This window comes from Callospermophilus lateralis, chromosome 9 (assembly GCF_048772815.1).
Source record: "Callospermophilus lateralis isolate mCalLat2 chromosome 9, mCalLat2.hap1, whole genome shotgun sequence".
Classification (NCBI taxonomy): domain Eukaryota; kingdom Metazoa; phylum Chordata; class Mammalia; order Rodentia; family Sciuridae; genus Callospermophilus; species Callospermophilus lateralis.
In genome coordinates, this window is record NC_135313.1 from 55,777,254 (window position 1) to 55,795,260 (window position 18,007).

Here is an 18,007-nt window from a genome sequence, read left to right on the forward strand (position 1 = left end):
TAAATCAGAAAAGATCAAGTTTAAAAAGATATACTAATTAGCCCAGCAAGTCAAACAATCAAGCAAGACTTAGAAGGCAGTGAGATTTTTTTTCAGAACTGCCATGGCTGAAGCATGTGGCCCCATGTATTTTCAAACATGTGGGTTCAGCAGAATTGAAGAGCAATTACTGAAAACACCAGTTTCTGAAACCCATCCCAGACTTATTAAATGAGACTTCCCTAGGGATGAGGACCAGGAACCCACATTACTTAGAAACTCCTGGTATAATTCTGGTGCAGTTGGTTTATAGATGTCCTCTGAGAAATACTGCTAATATAGGTATTGGGTGAGCTGAGCAGCACAACAATAAAATAGATGCATATAAGTAGAGCAGCTCTGCCTTATATATTTTGCCCAGATTATCTCATTTCAATCTCATAATAGCTCTAGCAGGTAGTACTGATAAAATGGTAATCAGAATAAAGCATATGGTTAAAAAAAATCAACTTCTAGGTCATGTTCTCAGATTAGTGCATACTGAACCCAATGGTATCCTATATGTTCTCTAATTGTGTTCAAAATACTGCCCAACATGATCTGGCATTTTTGGAAAGATGATCCTGTCCCAGCAAATCAGTCACATGAAAAGTGTGTGCATCCTACTAACTTGTTGAGGAATGGAGAGAGCTTGAAACACAAAGGTTTGCTTTTAGATGGCCAGGAAATTCAATTGACTGGAGAATAGTGTTGCTTAAAAATGCAATATTTTGCTGGGTGCACATCTATAATCCCAGTGACTTGGGAGGCTGAGATAGGAGTATCTCAAGTTCAAAGCCAGCCTCAGCAACAGGGAGGCACTAAGCAACTCAGTGAGCCCCGTCTCTAAATAAAATACAAAATAGGGCTGGGGATGTGGCTCAGAGGTTGAGTGCCCCTGAGTTCAATCCCCGTTACAAAAAAAAAAAAAAGCAGTACTTTCTTTCCCCTAAAGATAGAGGTTATTTAGTGTGGGGGAGACACGAGGAGAGTAGCTTTAGGGAGCATGATGGGAGAGGTCAGTCTCTATAATACATACACTTTGTGTGTGTTACTAGGGATTGAACCCAGAGGCACTCCCATCTCTGAGCTACATTCCCAGCCCTTTATTTATTTATTTATTTATTTATTTTTATTTATTTATTTATTTATTTATTTATTTTTTAAAATTTTGAGACAGGATCTTGCTAATTTGTTGATCCTGGCCTTGAACTTTGGATCCTCCTGCCTGTAGCCTCCCGAGTTGCTGGGATTATAGGAGTGTGTCACCACACCTGGCTGTAATGCACACATTTCTGAGAGAAAAGGAGTAACCAAATTTTCTGGAATAGCTATTTTAAAAAAATCAGTCATCTGGAGGAGTTTGGATTCAAACAAAAAAACAGAGTTTCAGAAAAAGGAATGTAGCTTCCTGCCAGTCTGAGGAGTGGGTCCCATTGGGAGGCAGAGAGATATACAAAAGTCTTTTTGTACCCATGATCCTTTGATCCTTTATTTTTATAGGAGATAAGGCAGTAATTTTTCTGCTGACCCATAGAAAGATTCCTGAGAGAAACCCAGAAACAGCCTTGGATTATAGTGAATTTATAAAGTTGGCAGAGAGCATATATATTATAGTGACTTCTTTCATCTTAGTTTTTATATAATTTTCTATTAAGAGACTTAAAAATTATATTTTCTTTTTCATCCTACATCTTATGAAATTTGAAGAAGAGATGTTGTGAATATGGTTTAATAAGGGCGTTAGGGGAATCCAACTGATCTGCTCATAACCAATCTATCTACCTGATCATAAAGGTATGAGAAGCACAATTTAAGGTCCTTTCTAACCTCACCTCCTATCTTCTCCATTATATAACTGTATCTGTCATTTATCATCCATTATTAGCAATGTGCCCTTAAACTCTTTCTGTTTGAAGTCCACCCCATCCCTATCTCCCCTGTAAAGAGCAACTTGGTCAACAAAAATGATTTTGAAAATGCCATCTCTTGCAAGAATTGTAGAAACAAGTAATTTTACTGGAGAAGTTGAAGCTCCTATTGGAGGGGGCAAAAAAAATGGAGTGGTTTGAAGTCTGTAGGCATCTTCTCATGTGCAAGGCAAGCGGCCCCCTCTGTGTGGCTCAGCACCTCCACCAGCTTTCCCCATCTATCTCAGTGGGAGTTTTTTGAGACGTGGAGAGAAAGAGACTTGCTGACCTTTAAAAAGCGCTGATCCATTTGTAGTATCTACTGTCGACTTTGCTGTGACTTCAATATTTCAGTGGAGGTTTTTAATAGAAAGGAGGTTCAGGAGCCACACATTTTATTTCTACTTGGCCATTGGGAATTACCATATTTGACCATTTGGGAGGTATTATAAATGATCTTTAGTGTCACTTTATTACCTGGCAATCAAATAATAGAACTTGTTCTGAGTAGGGCAGAGAATGTAGCAGTATAGAAACTAACTGATATGGAACAAAAGAGCTAGTAAAAAATTAGTTTTTCTGTGAAGTTAAAATAGACAAGTGAGCCTGTGGATTTATGACCTTTTATAATTTAAGAATGGTGGGCTTTTGTTTGAGAAGGGACAGATGAAGGGCAATATTGGAATACAAGGTAGCCATGTCCTCTTTGCTGGGATAAAAGTTGTGTCATTCTGATATTGGAAAATTTGGAAGACAAAAGCAAAAAGATCTTCCCTTAATTTTACTTTTCAATGACATAACCCTAAAGATTTTTGTGGTGATTGAAGAAGTGCCAATGGGATGGTGAAAGGCATTTTTTTTTTTCTACGAAGGGACCTCTAGATATCTTCCAACTAACTGGAGAAGGGCTTCTTATGATTATGTCTAAATATCAGTAGCTTTTGAAGAATTGTAAAAATGAAGTCAGAAAAAAAAATTGAAAAATGACTAGGACAATCATGGTATTGTAATCATCTAAGGGAGATATAGTCAGAATCTAGGCCACAGAACAAAAACAAAGGGGAATATTAGGAGATACATGAAGGTCCAACTATCATTATTTGGAAAGAGACCAAAATGCAGAGTGAAGAAGGGTGAAAGAGGTAACAATAATTTGGGGCTTTTAATTTTTTTTACTTAAAAATCGATTTCTTTATATCACAGAGCATTGCTAAATGTGATGGAGAAACAAAGATGAATTTGGTGTTAGAATTATTCACTCTGAGTCAGAATTGAAAATAAAATGGTATAAACCAATGAGGACAAAAAGGGACCAGACAGATCTATGTGTCCTCTGGTTTGTTTCTACAGCAACTTGTGTCTCTCCCAGAATGGTTTATTTATGGAATGCATAGAGTGGGATATAAAGCCATGCCTAGTCACAGAGGAAGTTAGTTAAATAGTGCAGTATATTTTGAAAAGGTTTCCCAAATGATATAGCAAAGCCACAGAAACATAGTGAAAGAGGAATAGGCAACATATATTGATTGACCAAAATGTTATTGAGTAATAATCCAATAACATTTTGTTATTATATTATTGTATTATTGATATTGAATCAGTGAATACTTATATTAGAAGCAAGGTAAGACAGACCTCAGTACATAAATGCCTTCTGAAGATCATGTTGTTTTGAACTCAGATTATTAAAAACCATTCCAGACAACTTTTGTTCCATTGCCAGGAAAGAAATCATTGCTCAACTTTGGTACCCACTATAAAAGATACCAGTAAAAAATTAAGTACCTTAAAGTTTCAGCCCAATTCTTGGCATAAAGTTAATACTTTATAAATGTGAATGTGTTGAATCTAAAATTAAGTGAGATTCCCACACAGTTTGAGTTTTATTGCTAAGCTATTTTATCCTTACAGTTGAATTTGTAAAACATATATCCCCCTCTAACTACCTCCATCCTCCTCCTTTCCTTCAAAGAGAATTGTCTAGCTTCCTTGTCCCCATTTCCTCATGATCTTCAAATAACCTGGCTCCCTACTCACCCACAGACTGACTAGCAAGAAGTTACTAATTGCCAGATTCAATAGAATGCTCAGTTCTCGTTTGCCCTTTCTTTCTGGAATATTTGATACCATTTTTTTCTTTCCTACAACTGTATTTCCCTTTGATTTCCTGGGCCTCTATCTCTTTCCAATTTTATTCAACCTTCCTGAATTAATCTTTCTTGTTGTTCTTTTGAGTCTATCCATCCACCCTCTGTCCTGTTCTCTTTCCCGCATTTGTGCTCCATTTTAGTATTTTAGTACAAAAACATGGTCCATGGTTTCAGCTCCCAGCTAGGCCAGTGACTCCAGATCTGTACATGCAAATGAGCTCTCTCTTGGCTTCCAGAAGAATTGTGTCAGCTCCCTCTAGACCCCTCCACTGGGGTGGCCCTGCACAGCTCAACACGGGTACCCCCAGAACTGAGTCCATTTTGATTCTCTATTCCATGACTTCTCCTCCTATTTTACTATCTTGATGAATGATAATACCATCTTCCCAAATGCCAAAACCATAAATCTCAGAGTCATTTTTAATTCCATCCTCAAACCCAAATTCAACATCCACGTCTGTCTCCAATCCATGTTTTTCTGTTCTATTCCCACTGTCGCTTTATTATTGCAGCCACTTTCATCCTCCTTGTTTCCAGGGTTGCCATTTGTTCCTTCACAACACAATGCCCTGCTAATGCCCAGGCGTTTGCTGGGCAGGTGGATATGGAGGCATGCAGAGTAAACACGGTATCAGCCCTCATGGAGATTATATTCAGGTTCAGTGAGAACCCAATCTCATCACTCCACTCCTTGTCCAGTGTCCTTCAGGGGCTCTTCTGGCTTCAGGGCTGGGTCTTTCTTTCTTAATTTGGAATGGCTAGTGTGACACACTGCTCATTGCCCCCCCAGGGAAACCTTAATTGAAAGTAGGCACCTGGCCACCCAAAAGGCACGGCACTGCCTTCTAAAGTACCAGGCAACCACACTAGTAACCACATGACCAAATCCTGGCTAATGAAAGAGAAGGCTGCATAAAGTCAGCTAACCTAACCTAGTGGTGGGGTGGGAGGGGCACACTTTTTCACCCTTTCTTTCTTTACTCTTCTGTCCTGCTACACAGATATGCCCACTGAAGTCCAGAAGCCACCTGGGATCATGAGGAGACCTTGAGGATGGAAGGTGTGTGTATTAGGATCCTGAAGAAGAATAGGAGCCTATGTCCTTGATGTAACTATAAATTGTGGTTGGTGTCCACACCAGATTTGACCTGCACATAACCATATATTTTTGTGAAATAGAAACATACTTTTAATATGATTAATCCATCATTATTTGGAGGGTTTATAGTTAGTTTAACATAACTGTAGGGAATGTGAGCCTTTTTAAAATTTAATTTAATTGTTTATCTTTCTAGAGTCACCTCATCTTACTCTCCATGTAAGTATTAGAGTACCTCAAACACCTGCACTGATTCAGGTGGCCTGTTTCAGTGCCTCTCCTGTACTTCATGATCAAGGTCTTTTTAGTTCCACACCTAGTATCATTCTTATTTCCTTGTCTGGGTTCCCCACTCACTCTGAACTCCTTGCGGGCAGGGTATGTCACGTGCCTGTTGGGACAAATGTCTTGTACTCTAATTTCACCACAAACTTCCTGTCCAATGAAGAAGTTTGAACTATCAAGGTTTCATGATTCAATTGAAGTTGATCTTAGAATGAATTTGCCTTTTCCCTGTTCCTTTCCCTACATGTGTGTGGAGGGCTGGTGCATGAAACTGTCTTAAAGCTGGAAGTGACTTCATTTGAGATGGGAGAAACTTGTGGTAGTGTAACCCTCCTTTCCAAAAGGAGACACGAACATAGCAATTTTCTAGGTAGTCTTATAAGTCTCCGTATAATAGGATAAAACCTAGGGACATGGTTGGTATCCTTTCAGAAATCTCTCTTGCATTCTAGGGCTCCACTGAGCCATCCAATGTCCAGATCTTCACATTTCCAATTACAAGATTTAAAAGAGATTGGAGATGTCCAACCTCTTTAGTGGGCACTGAACTTCTACTCTGGCCTCAATTCTTATCCCATTTGGTCTTTTCCTGGTACGCTATTCTTCCCAGATAGCCCATATTTGTTGCTCACCTCCAAATCTTTGCTTCAGCTGTTTCTTCTCCCTTTCCTCTTGAAAATGCTACTTCCACTCAGTGCTTGAGGCCTCTAAATCTTGACTCGGGGATCATCTTCCTGAGAACTCTTCTCCTCCCAGGATGCCACAGGCCGGGCTAAACAAGGTTCTTCCATGTTCTCCCAGCACCCTGTGCTTCGCTCACTCTCTGCACTTGCCTTGGTGCTTCATAACTCATCTGCCCGTATGTCAGCTCCTCCAAAGGCAGGCATGGATATTGTTCATCTTTGAGTCCTCAAAGTGCCTGACATAGGGTAGGTGCTCAAAAATATTTTGTTGAACCAATAAATAAATGAATTAGTAAATGAAAATGCTCTCAGAACCATGAAAATTACCTTATTGAACAAATTATCCTTAATTTGCTCTGAGTCAACATTCCTTCTTGCACATTTTCACATTGTGGATGAGCTGATAATGTCAAATTAGGTATGAATTTGGAATTTAATCTCAGGAACTAGCCTAGTTTGGGAAGAAAAAATAAGACTGTAAATCTATTAAGCAGAAGGTTTTGTTTCATAACTGAACATTCCCCAGTTATGAACATGATCATAGCTCCTTGCCATGCTACATCACATCAGAAGGATTTGGGGTGCTCACTTAAGGTCCAGAAAGTAATCATTTGCCTGGCGAATAACCTGACATCCCTGGGACTTCTCCACCCAGAGATAGTGAACTAGCCCAGTTAGCAGCTTAGAGACTCTTTGGATGAGGTGCTACTGACAATATATATCTGAGACACTTGCTGCCATCCTTCAAGACTGTGTTCCCTGCCTTCCAAATGGAAAAAAAATGTCAGATTCTTTTATGTGTGGTCCCAGCTGGTGCTGATAGATGGTCACTGAAAATCTGTGTGAGTTTGGCTAAGTTACTTAACACATCTGTTAAACAGAGGAGAGCAAGAGGCCTTAGATTTCTCCTCACAAACATGGCAATGCCTATGCCACGGGGTTATTGTGAGGATTAAATTAGACAAATTACATAAAGAGTTTAGCAGAAGGCAAAGTCCATAGTCAGCACTCAATAAATGTCAGCTGTTGCTATTATTATTGTTAAGTGCCTTCTGGCTTGTGTTGTCTTTAGTGAACCAACTTTAAAAACTCGGAGAAAAATGTCCTAGAGGAAAACTGAAAGGAAAATGTAAACCACAGTCTCTCTGTTGGAATTCAGAATTCCTTCATTAAAGAGAGCATGACTCATTGTCATTTAATGATTTAAAACAAACAATAAAAAAACCCCAGAGTTTGCATGAAAATTTAGAATCAGTTTTCATTTTGAATGATTATCACTATTTTATTTTCTGTTTCTCCCCTTTTTTGTGCTGTCACTGAGTTCCCTGTACAAAAGTCACCTCCGGGGTCCCTTGTGTTGATTTGGCTCAATTATCTTTCAGAGCTGCTCTGACCTACTTATTTATGGGAAGTGGCAGCAGCTTTCTCCCTTCTCCAGGGATTTCACTCCTCTTTCCACAAAGTTTCTTCTGACAGAGACTAGTTCTTATTTCTTCTAAACACTGAGCTCTCTTGCCTACTTTTTAGAACTTGTGACTGGCATCGTCATTCTGGTCAAGGACTGTTTTCTACCAGGAAAGGTCAAGACAGCAGAGGACAGGTGATAGGTAGAGCCCTCATAGACAGGATGGCAGGCACCTCAATAGGAGGGAATCCTGGAGATGAAGGGGCAGCTGTGCCAGCTTTGCTTTTATTCGTTCTTGGTATGTCTATTTTGCTTTCTTTGCTTCCTACCTCTCTGCCCACTGTTTCTCTATCTGCTTTGCTGGATTCCTTTTCTGTAGTGATCTATCAATGCTGGTGGTCCTCAGGGTTCTATTCAAGGGGCTGAGCTCTAACTTCATTTTCCCAGAATGATCTCAATGATCCCAGGGCAACAGGAATCAGATCTGTCTCCCAAACTTCAGAGAGGTATATCCCACTGCCTTCTGGGTGGTTCCTACAGGGATTTTCAGAGGGCACTCAAATTCTGTGTAATTAAAGTCATATCTATAATCTTTTCTCCTCTCTCAAACTTGCTTTTCCTCCAGTATTCCCTGTCTTGGTCAGTGGCACCAATTTCTGAACTGTTACCCAAGGAGAAACTTGGAAGCTAATCTTAACTTTCCTTTCCATTCAGTTAATCGTTACTTCCTGTCAACCCCCATCCCATTTGCCAGTGATGGTGCTCTCCTCCCCTTCCCCCTGGGGCAGAATCAGAAGAAGGTTTATGAGTAACTGGGAATTTTTAATGGTAACAAAGCCATCCTCAGTTTGCTGTCAGTGTATTTTTTTTATAAGGATGTCTATCATTGGATTCAGGCCTATTCAGGTAATTCAGGATGACTGTCAAATCCTTAATCACATCTGCAAAAACCCTTTCCCAAATAAGGTAACATTCATAGGTTCTAAGGATTAGGATTTGGACAAAATTGGGGGCAAAGGGTGATGGTGTGTGCCACCATTAAATCCACTGTAGATTCCAAGACCAAGATAACGGAAGTGTTACAATTATCGTATATTACTTATATGCTTCAATGAGCAATTATGAACATTCTTGAAATAAACAAAAAAAAAAATTAGCCTCAATAAAGAAATGGAGAATATTACCAAAGAAACAGGAGATACCAGGAAAAGCTAGGTGGAAACATTAGAATGAGTAATATGGAAATAACAAAATGGAGGAAACAGAGGAAAGAGTCTGTGAAGTAGAAAATAGAACAATAGAATTTATCCAGTCTGAGCAGCAGAGAAAAAATAAATAACACCCCTAAAAGAGCCTCAGGGACCTGTGGGACTAATACATGAGATCTAACATTTATGTCAACAGAGTCCAAGGAGGAGAGAATAAGGAAGATGAGGCTAAAAAAGTGCTAGAAGAAATAATGTCAAAAACTTCTCAAATTTGACAAGAGACCTAGACTTACAGGTTTAAGAAGCTCAGAGAATCAGGAATAAGAAAGCTATGAAACCCAAGCCAGGATACATAATAATATCTGAAAAGTAAAGAAAAGAGAAAACCTTGAAAGCATTCAGGAGAACAACATCGTAGCTATGGGGAAAATGATTAGAATGACCCTCTATTTCTCATCATAAACCATTAAGAAAATGGCCCAATAATTTCTGAGTATTGGAAGAAAACTGTCAATCCGGAAAACTATTCCCCCCAAAATATCCTTTGGGAATGAAGAAGAAATCACGACATTCTCAGATGAAGAAATTTGTCTTCGGTAGACTTAGCTTAAAAATGGCTTAGAGGAGTTCTGTAAGCAGAAGGGGATCAATACAAGAAGGAAACTGAGGACATCAGGAAGGAAGATCACAATAAGCACAAATATGAGTAAATCCAATGGCCTTTCCTTCTCTTAAGTTTTCTAAGTTATGTTTGACAGTTAAGCAAAAATATTGATCAAATGTATGTAGAGAAATAAAGACATCTATATTGTAAATTAGGAATATTGAGGAAATGTAAAGAGGTAAGGTTTCTATACTTTCCTCACCTTGGCAAAGCTAGACACCACTAGACCATAATAAGTTATGTTTATTGAATGCACTATCTAGTGATTATTGAAAATGATATGCAAAGAGATACACTTGAAAACGCTACAGGCAAATGAAAACAGAATTCTAAAAATAAGTTCAAATAACCCACAAGAAAGCGGAAACAGAAAGCCAAGAAACAGACAATCAAAATCAATAATAATTAAGAGAAAATAAAATGACAGACTTAAGCCCAAACACATCAATAGTTAGATGTAAATAGTCTAAATATGCCAATTAAAAGACTGGCAAAGTAGTTGAAAAGACGTAATCCAGCTATATACAAGAAATGCACTTCAAATACTATACAGACAATTTGAAAGTAAAAAAGATGGAAAAGATATTCATGCAACCACTGATCCAAGAAAAGTGGGAATAACCTATACTAACAGATAAATACTTCAAATAAAATTACCAGAGATAGAGAAGGACACTACATAATGACAGAAAGTTCATTTCACCAAGAGCATAAAGCTAATCCTATGCTTATTCACTATACAATAGTGCTGAAAATAGGCAAAGCAAAATCTGATGAAACTGAATGGAGAAATAGAAATTCCACAAGTATGGTTAGAAAGATCAACACTCTGCTTTCAACAATTAATAAAACAACTGGACAGAAAATCAGCAAGGATATAGAAGAACCGAATAACACCATCAAACAAGAAGATCTGGTTAACATTTATAGAACATTCTACCCAACATCAATAGACTATTCTTTTCAAGCACCCTCAGACTATGCACCAAAGTAAATCACACCCTGAGCTATGAAACAACAACAACAACAAAAACCCCACAAAGTTAGAGAATGCCTTCTAGGACCATAATGGGATAAAACTAGAAATCACTAGCGAAAAGATTACAGGAAAGTGTATAGCACTAAATGTGTACATTGGAAAACTTTTCTACTTTTAATAATCTAAACTCCAGCCCCAAAAATTCAGGAAAAAAAACCCAAAATAATCCCAAAGTAAGCAGAAGGAAGGAAATAATAAGGAGCAGAAATCAATGAAAAAAAAGAAAAACCAATGATACAAAGAGCTGGTCCTTTGAAATAGCCAAAATTGGCAAGTCTTTAGTAAGACTGACATACACAAAAAGGTGCAAATGACCAACATCAGGAATGAAAAGGTGTAAATGACCAACATCACTCCAGATCCTGCAAACATCAAAAGGACCAGAAGTTAAGAATATGATTAACTCTATTTGTGTGTGGTTGACAACTTAGATGAAATTGACTACTTCCCTGAGATACACAAGCTACCACAATTCACCAAAATTAAATGGGTAATTGAATATCCCTACAACTATTAAAGTTCATTATGGTCAAGAGTACAATTCTCTAAACTTATTCTTTTCCAAGCCATGAGCATTTTTCCTAATTCTTTTATATGGGTGTAATTTAGGACAGATAGAGACAACTTGAACTATTAAGTATGATTTTTTTTCAAGCATTTCATTATACTAAAAAATGTTACTCTAGAATTTTAAATATATGGATTCTCAAAGGAACAAACAAAATAAAAATAAAAAACCTCACCAACATAGTCAGAAATTAACCTCATGAAATTAATTGATAAGCTAGATGCTTTTAAAATTAAAAACTTCTGCCCTGTGAAACACAGCATCCTGTGAAGAAGACACCACACAGACTGGAAAAAAATATTTGTAAAAGACACAGCTGATAAAAGATTGTTTTCCAAAATATAGAAATAACTCTTAAAACTCAACGATAATAAAATAATGACCTAATTTTTAAAATATCTCAAAGACCTTAACAGACACCTCACTGAAGAAATACCTGTAGCAAATAAGCAAATGAAACAATCCTGTGCACCATATGTCATCATGGAAGTAAGAATTAAAACAATGAGATCTACACATCTATTAGAATGTCCAAAATCTAGAACACTGATAACACCAAATGCTGGTGAGAATGTGGAGCATCAGGAACTCATTCATTGCTGATGGGAATGCAAAAAGGAATAGCAACCTTGGAAGGCAAGTTGGCAGATTCTTACAAATATTGTTCCTATACATCCAACAGTTGTGCACTTTGGTGTTTACTCAGAGGAGCTGATAACTATGTCCACACAATAACCTGCACATGGATGTTTATGGCAGCCTTTTTCATAATTGCTGAAACTTGGAGGCAACCAAGATGTCCTTTACTATGTGGATAAATAAACAGTTGGAGACACAGGCAATGGAGTAGCCACTAGCGCTAAAAAGATATGAACTGTGAAGCCATGAAAATACATGGAGGAAACTTCCATGAATTTTATTAAGTTTAAAGAAGCTAATTTGAAAGCCAATATATGGTAGGATTGTAAGTATATGGCATTCTCAAAAAGGCAAAACTAGAGAGAACAAAAATATCAGGCTGCTAAAGGTTGGGTCTGGACTGGGTGGAAGAATGAAGAGAAAGAACACAAAGGGTGGTTAGGGCCTGAAAACTCTCATTTGTATGATCCTATCGTGATGAATGCATATCACTACACAATTATCCAAACCCACAGAATGTATAACACCAAGAGTAATGTAAAAATAGACTTTGGGTGGTGATGATGTAGTAATGTGGGTTCATTAGTGTTAACAATATGTGCCATTCATTCTAGGGGTAGTTACTGATAACACGGGAGGATAAGTGTGTATTGGAGCAGGGCATGAATGGTACCCCTTCATGGTACCTTTCACTCAATTTTGCTGTCAACCTAGAACTGCTCTAAAAGATAAATTCTTTTAAAAATCATTAAGATCACAATTTCAAATAATTTTAGTTAATACTTTCAAAATAATACATTTAAAAACTAATTTGGGTTTTTGTTAACAAAGCTAAAACAATTTAAGTTTTTATAAGATTCCTTTGACCTGTTTTACTTACCACTTCTTTGATTAAACTTCTGGCTAGGTTGGTTTTTTTGTTTGTTTGGTTGGTTTAATTTGAGAATCCATTCTTTAAAAAACTAGAGTGATTTTAAAAAAGAAAAAGCAAAACATAAAACTTGGAAAAAAAACCATCATGCTTCTTTAAAATTTGGACTTACCTGCCCTAAATTACACTTGTGTGGGGAAAAAAATGAGGCTGGGAGTGGAGCTCAGTGGTAGAACACTTGCCTAGCAAGCATGAGGTCCTGAGATCAATCTCTAGCACTGCAAAAAAAAATTTGGGAAAAAAATTCTCATGACTTGGAAGGAAAGAATAATTCCATATAATTATACTCTTGACTACAATGAATCTTAACTTTTTCAATAAAAACTTTGCTCTTGAATATTGGCAACAAAGAAAACCATATTCTAATACCCTTGCTCTGTCACGAATGGGGTTATGCTTTGAGTATGTCATATCCCTTGTGTATGCCTTAGGACAAGAGGGTGTGGGCCCCACAGCTTAGTGACAATGCTAATTTAAATTCAATAATCAATAAGAACAGGACTCAATCCCAACTTTGTTCACCACATTTGCTGGTAGACCAGGATGGTCGACCTGAAAGAACACAGCCCTGGGAGCCACAGGGTGTAGACTCAATTCTACTCTCTTATTTATAAGCTGAGTGGCATCAGGAAGGTCACTAAAACTTTCTGAGCTTTGCATTTCTTAATTCTAGGTAGATGGTATAATTTTGTTAAAATTATGAAAAATTGAGATAAAGTAAAATTTATAAATAGAATTACTCCTTTCATGGCTTGAAAGTGACAATCCTCCTGTTGTTCTGTGGGCTTGGCATGTGCTACGCTATGTTGACATTTATCTTTGATTTATCCCTCCAACTGAACTTGGAGCTGGAGAGTAGACCCGCTTTCACCTTTGTCATCCCCAGAGCCTACAATATGTCTTGCACTTGATAGGGGCTAAGTAAGAATATTTGTTGGCAATGAAGATGTTGCTGCAAGTGAAACAAATGTAATAAATTATGCTAAAGTTCCTTAAATGCAGTTGTGCATAAGTTTTAGTGCATCTATGACCTTAGGAGCTGCTAAAACACAAATTTCTGACCTACACATCTCTCTTCATGAACTTGTGATTCAGTTAGCCTGGGGATTTTAATAAGCTCCCTGGGTAATTCTGATGCAGGTGGTCTATGGCCTGATCACATTTAGAGGAACCATGCTGCAGTAGATACACCTACGTCATGCTGAGTGTTCAGTTGAAAAGAGATGGCCAAATAATACATGAAGCAGGCATTGATGATCACTTGAGGGAAAATTTGGTTTGCAGGTCATTCAAAAAATCCACTTTGTCACTGAGGTGCCAAGCAGATATTATAAAACTAATCAAAACTTACTTTGCAGAAGTTAATTAACATGTTTTATGCCCTAGTTATCATAGCCAAAGCTATATATGTACATGCTGTCTTTTTGGCTCTGACTTGCCTTGTGAAGAGAAAATAGAAATGGAATAAAATGCCCACTGGGCATTAGACTGCAAATATATTTATCCCACAGCAAAGCATTAATTTATGAAGACAACTGCACTGTGTTATGTATACCGTCCATTCTCATTTGGTCCCTAAACTTGTCACTTAGTGAGACATTTCTTTCTCTAGCAGCTGCTATTAAGGACAAAGGCTTAGAACCAATAATGAAATAATTACTTTCTGAGAGTGCTACTCTAAAGTTCTTCTTTTTAATGTTGGGAAGAATTGACACAAATTAAGAAAATCAGAGATGTTGTAAGAGTTATATCCTCCTTCTAACATGGGAACATAGGGACAATTTAGAGACAGTAAAATAAGATTTCTTAAGAGAATAAGTAATACAGAAAAGGGCTATTTGCTTTTACTTTTCACTTCCAAACTTCAAAAAATTGATAAAGAATAATGCCTAGCTTCAGATGAGTAGCAGTAAAAGAAAGAAAACATGTTCTAGTTAGGATGTAAAACTGAAACTAATAATTTGTGGTGTTCTTCATCCTTACTTTGTATTATTTACAAATTTTTTGTTGATATAATAAAAAGTAAGATGAGATCAGTTTTCCAAGAGATCAGTCCTATTCATGCTGTCAGTGCATTATTGATATGGAACTCAATGAAAATACAGGAGTTCCTGATGCTATCATGGGATCTACAGTAAATTTATATCACTGGCTCATATTGCTATTTCTATTGTAGGCCATCTCAAACATTCCCCATCCTAAGAATATGAAAAACAATTGGACTTTAGGTAAAAAAACAAATACTAAGATCTTGGTTCTACTCCAACTCTGCAAAAATTACAATAATTACAAAGATAAAGGGTAAAAGTCACAAGTGCTGCTTGGGACATTCCAGAGCAGGAGAAAGCTTGGCGCCATTTTTATAGTTATGCCTGTTAAGATTTAATAGACGGAAAGTTTCATTAGTGAGCTGTGCTGCAATTAACTTCAAGGAGGTTCCAGACTACTGTATGTTGCTGTTACTGACAGAAAACTGTTTAGATTTCTCTCTTGAAGGAGTGTATACTCTTTCAACACTTTAATTATAAAAACTCGTAAGAGACACAATTTTTTATAAATTTTTAACGTAGAGTCTAGGTATTTTTTTTTTATCCCCAAAATGCCAATAATTGACTTATATTTTCAAAGGACATGCCAATTGTTGACTACTTGAGAATGGGTTACTTTTGTGTGTATGTATGTATGTGTTATTATTATACACAAAATTTAGACAGAATCCTTCATCTCTCCTGCTAGCTCATAAAATCATATCCTAATGGGATCATAACAATGTTAGAAACTATTGCTCTAAATCAAAGATTTTCCTGAATCATGTACTCTATTTTTAATATAAAACGCTTGCTTTCAACTTTGACAAGTTGGCAAATGGCAGAGAATAAAAGGTATGGAATCTAGTGACTTGCTTTTCTCCTGTGGCTGGTTAGATTTGAGTCTGCTTTTAAAGCTTTGTATCAAGACTTTAGAGAAAAGGGTAGGGGTTTGCAGATTGCACCTCAGTGAAGATAAAGCTGTTGTTACCTTCTATCTGTGCGAACCACTGAGAGTCATCTGAAATACTGAGTCATCGAATTACTGCTACAACTCAGGTTTAGTATCCTGTGACTTCTGTATCTCACATGCTATTTAATTTCCGTATCCTGCAATGATATGGCTAAACTGTTATGGTCCTCATTGTTATATTTTATTGTATTAAACACCAGACTGGTATGGGTGTTTTAATGACTTGAAGAACAAAACCTGCATTTTATGACTCTTAAAATCTGTCTTGATACTCTTTCTTCCAGTTACAACCTACCCACCCCCTTTTATTCTACATATGTTTCCATTAATAGGCTGCAGACTTTTTAAGTGTGGTAAGCATGTAATCATGATAAGCACTTTCAGAGACATGTTAGCTTTTTCAGACCAGAAGGATACATTTGGTGTCTGGGGCCAATAATTTAGTCTGACAGTTAGCAACTGCTTAAAAGACCATAGTTTTCATCTATGTGGAATTATCCCATAGGCCAGCATGTTTAGTGTTGTCTGAGCAGCACAGACGAATCCATTTCCCTCTACTTGAGTGTGAAGTCTGGACGTGGTAACATGATTTTATCTTGTATCCTGTGGTATCTATTGGTGAATTGGAGAGGTTGAGAGACAGTGGTCTGTCTACTGGACTAAACTCCCTGACCTTGGTTTGTTCCCAAAGCACTCCCCCTCCCCCTTAGCAGATAATTCTCCACAAAGTTCTAACCCTTCTTATTTCCCTTGTCCTTTAAAAATTCATTAAACCTGGTTATACCATGTCCCCAAAATATGACAGATATGGAAAGAGTGGAAACTATGTCATGGCAGGAAGTCAAGCTTAGGAATTCGCACACCACCCTTCTCACTGCCCCCAAGAAGTTATAGGACTGAATACAGAGCATGGTAGAGTGACCACATCAGGGTAGACTTCACAACCCTTCTACACGCTACAGTTCTCTATACTTGGATGCACTTTGAAATTTTAGTTAGGTGGATGCAGGTCCTTGGAAAATTGCTTTTGGTGTAATTCTGAGAAAATCATTCATACTTGGGTTAATGTTATGTCAGTTTGAGAGATCAGTATGAATATTTGGGCTTTATATATTTATAGTTTTAGTTTTTGCTTTTATACATCAGTAGCAAATTCTGGAGTGTGGTGAAGCATCACATCACATTTTTTTTTAATGTCTCCTTGTGACATGGTGTTTGGAACATGGAGTCAGAAATCAGACTTGAGAATTATAGTCTCATTGTTACAACTGAGTTCTGACTTCAGGTGTGGTGCTTTTTGCTTAATGTTACATGCGTGTGCACACACATACACACACACACACACACACACACACACACCACTCTATTAATCCATGTTTATTTATCAGTTCTCTCACAGGAGGGTAGTTAGAATTAACTAATCTTTAGAACGAAGATAGGCAGTGTAACATTATCAGAACTGGTTTATGGTATGTCAAGTAGATTGCTACATTTTGCATATTTAACTATCTTTATTGGTCTGCATTCTCATTTGAAGAAACATTTAACTTTTTATAAGCAAAGACAGTATAATATACAATACTACTAAGCCTAATATTCAAGAATGTTTTCATACATGTCTTAGTATTAATTAGGGAGCAGTTCTTGTTTGACATGTTTACTTTTAATTCTTAATAGGTTTCAGAGTGGGGCAAGGCAGTAAGTACCCAGAAAAACTAACAATTATCTAGTCTAAAGAGCTTTATATTTCACTGTAAAATTAAAATTGTGGGGAAATTGTGTTTTCATTCTATTTATATTAACCTTTTCTTATCCATATTAGCTAAAGGTTAACTTGTTCTTGCCATTTTTATGAAGTGAGAAGCAGGAACTTTGTCTTTTTATGAAAGGAAGCACAGGAGTGCCAAGCATTCATTAGAGATTGAAATTAGAAGCGACTGTGAGATTAAGTTAGAATGTAGTTCATTGTACAAGACCAATTTGGACTTTTGTAGGTGCTGATATTAGGAAGAGCGAACATAATTACTTATATGAAATGTACCTTCACTTTATTTAGCCTGTATGATGCTGGTGCACATTGGTAGACAGTATTCTGTGACATTCTGGGAGGTAAATGCATCTCCACAGGCTCCACAGGTGGGTGTTACTGCCTCTGGGCACCAGAGTGGGAGATCTTTTTTAAGTGTAGTCCAATGGCCTAGGGAGAGAACTCCTGTTTGTTTGTTTTTGCTTTACCACTGTGTTACCAAGTAGCTTACTCAATTTCTTTCTTTGCATCACACAATTACACTATACATCTAAGGAAATATGATTAGTATCTTTGCAAAATGTCAGAGTGGAAAGTGATAACTGGTTTCCAGATCTCATTTCATAAGTGCATGGGAGGGAAATTTGAAGGCTAGGGGAGT